This window comes from Trichechus manatus, unplaced genomic scaffold (assembly GCF_000243295.1).
Source record: "Trichechus manatus latirostris isolate Lorelei unplaced genomic scaffold, TriManLat1.0 scaffold00100, whole genome shotgun sequence".
Taxonomy (NCBI): Eukaryota; Metazoa; Chordata; class Mammalia; order Sirenia; family Trichechidae; genus Trichechus; species Trichechus manatus.
The window spans coordinates 6419179-6422035 of record NW_004444036.1 but is presented as its reverse complement, the minus strand read 5'-3'; the positions used below and the strand labels follow the sequence as shown (position 1 = coordinate 6422035).

Genomic DNA, 2857 nt, shown 5'->3' with positions numbered 1-2857 from the left:
TATTCCAAACATAAATCTCTCCTGGTACTGGAATTCCACTGCATTTTGGCGTTTCTGGGGCTGCCTAAAAATGGAAAGATAGTCACGTGAAACGCAAAACTTCAGTGCCCAAAATGTGAAATAATATTCTACCATTTAATTTTCTCCTGCACAATACTTTCTAGTAGATTTTTACTTCTAGGGATTTTATTGCACTTTGGAAATTAGTGGTAAAACCTGGTTTAAAAAACAGTATGTGATCACTTCTAAGCCTTTTGGCTAAGAGCAAGTGTAAAATAACAGTACGTGACTGTCCTTAAATTCACATAAAAGTAGCATCTTTCACAATCATATTGAAACGTACTCCTTTTACACAGGTTAACAAGATGTCTCACATACACACAAATAAACAAAACACTTTTGAATGTGGAATAATGCAAATTTACTTCAGGAAATCGTATTACAGATGGTCACCTCTGGGTCAATTCACCACACTAGGGGAACAAAGTTGTTAAAATACAGCTGTGCTCAACCGAGGCACTTGTCTACATACAGCATACAATTTGAAATAAATCCTCAAGGTTTAAAACCATTTCAAGAGAGAAGACCCTAAGCGCTTTATAGCTAGTTTTTCCTTCTCAAAACAGTCAAAGCTTAATAAAAAAAGGTGACTATATATAAGGTTTGTTTTTTCTCTCTTCATCAGGTCTTCAGTACAAAATACTACTGTTATTGTTAATATGGTCTATATTTTGTCTTATCTGTATGATGTGCCCCAGAAGGTGAGGTTTGAGGTGAACCTTGCTTTAGTGGAGGAGGTGGCAGTCCTCTTGAGACAGGCCAGACACCAGGCTCATTTCTTCTGGTTGTTTAAATGGAGGGCTCAGACTTTCTTCATCTTTAGTAAACTGAAGTAAAGACTTAGGGTTGTAGTAGGGACGAGGGAATGCACTTACCGACGGACCACTGTTTTGAGGTAGGGGAGATCCTGGAGGAGAATGCTTCGTATTAGGTGGCATGTATCCAGGTGGACAGATGGTTGGTGGGGCAGAGGTCACTGGTGGAGGTGGCACTTTGCTATAATCCAAGTCAGGAGTATTTGCGGCCTGGAGAGAATATGGCATTGGATACCTTACTGGTGGTGGAGATGCGGGTGATACAGAATGTTGCTGTGAAGGCATATGATGAGATGCCACTGGTTGTCGTTTATATTTAGGACGACGGTGAGCAGGTGCTGAGGCAAAAGGTGGTGGTCCTTTAGCACGTGAATGTGAGTTATCCTGAATAGGAACATTTATTATATTGTGGCGCTTTCCTTTTGAAAAACGAAAGGTTTCACGATAAACTGAAGGATGTGGAGACAATCTTGCTCGACGAGCACGACGATGCTCACGTGGATGATGATGGCGCTTACATGGAGGCAGTCGTGGCATCTTGGTGTGCTTCTTTGGCAGAATATGGCTCATACGGTGCTTGTCTTGCAGCACTGATGGTGAGGCAACACGAGGACGAACTCTCTCTAGTGGATCACGGGTAACATGTTTCCTAGCTCTCTTATGACGGTAGTTGATATGAGCCTTTAAATCTCTTTGAGACAAGTATGTTCTCTTGCATCTTTGAACAGTGCTGCACATGAAGATAGAACCTCGTCTATGCTCCTCAATTCGCAGCACAGGATAACCACAGCCTGGACACACCTTCTCTCCTTTTTTTCCGTATAAAACAGCACAGGCATAGCAAAAAACATGCTTGCATGGAATTATTCGCCCGTAGATTTTAATAGGTAAATCACATTTGTCGCAGAAATGAACTAGTAAATCATCCTTTTCACCTATGATGTTTATCTTACAGTTCTCTAAAAGGTGTCCAAGATCTTTTTTCTTTTTCTCCAACAGTTTACTCCCCTTACAGTCATACCGTCCTTTTTCATTATAATCACATGCTTTACCAGCAGGCATCCTGTTTACAGTCTTCGGAAGTTAAGGAACAGATTCGGCTTTGTTCTCTTGCTCAGAAATGAGCTTTAGAGGAATTCGCTGGGAATATGAAGGCCACACAGTAATCGAGAACTGCTAGCACCTGGTAACCCATTATGAGCAGGAACCACGATTCGACTCGCAGGGCACCTTGGGAGCGGAAGTCAACTGTGCTAAGTACCAGGCGTCACAGGGAGCGCATGTGCATCACCCTCTCGAGCCCAGGAGGCGGAAGTGCTCTCAAATTCAACCCCCTTCCGCCCGCCCGCCCTCCCCTTCTCCCATCTTTGGCCCCCAAGGGCATCCTTATGCTGTAACTTCCCCTAATCCACCCAGGTGAGGGAGTAAGGTATAGTTTGGGCAAAGGGAAAAAGAGCTTCAGTGTTAAGGTTGCTAAGGCTGCTCTTCATATACTAAAAGAGAAAGTGGCCTTCAGCTGTAGAAAAGGAGACAGATGGAAACGGGGAAAGCAGAGCAAGGGAAGCCCAGTACTAGCAAAAATAATAAGCTCCCAGCAAATAGGGCAGCTCTTCCCAGCAGAGTGTTGCCTTCAGGGACTTGTTTATTTCTATCATATCGCATTTTTGTAAAACCAAACTCAAACCAAACCCACTGCCTTAGAGTCAGTTCCGACTCATAGTGACCCGATAGGACAGAGTAGAACTGCCACATACAAGGTTTCCAAGGCTGTAAATTTTTACGCAAGCAAACTGCCCCCACGTCTTTCTCCCAAGGAGCAGCTGGTGGGTTGGAACCCCCGACCTTTTGGTTAGCAGCCCACCGCTTTAACCACTGTGCCACCAGGGCTCTTGCTTTTTTTGTAAACTGCCTTAAATCCTTCTTTGGAATAAGATGGGCTGGTATTACTTACACACACACACACACACACACACACACACACA

At 43.7% G+C, this 2857-nt stretch overlaps 1 pseudogene; it reads right to left on the bottom strand.

Annotated features, from left to right (window-relative positions):
• Nucleotides 1–714: 714 nt before the first annotated feature.
• Nucleotides 715–2857, bottom strand: part of LOC101340920 (E3 ubiquitin-protein ligase Hakai-like) — a 6856-nt pseudogene continuing 4713 nt past the window's right edge.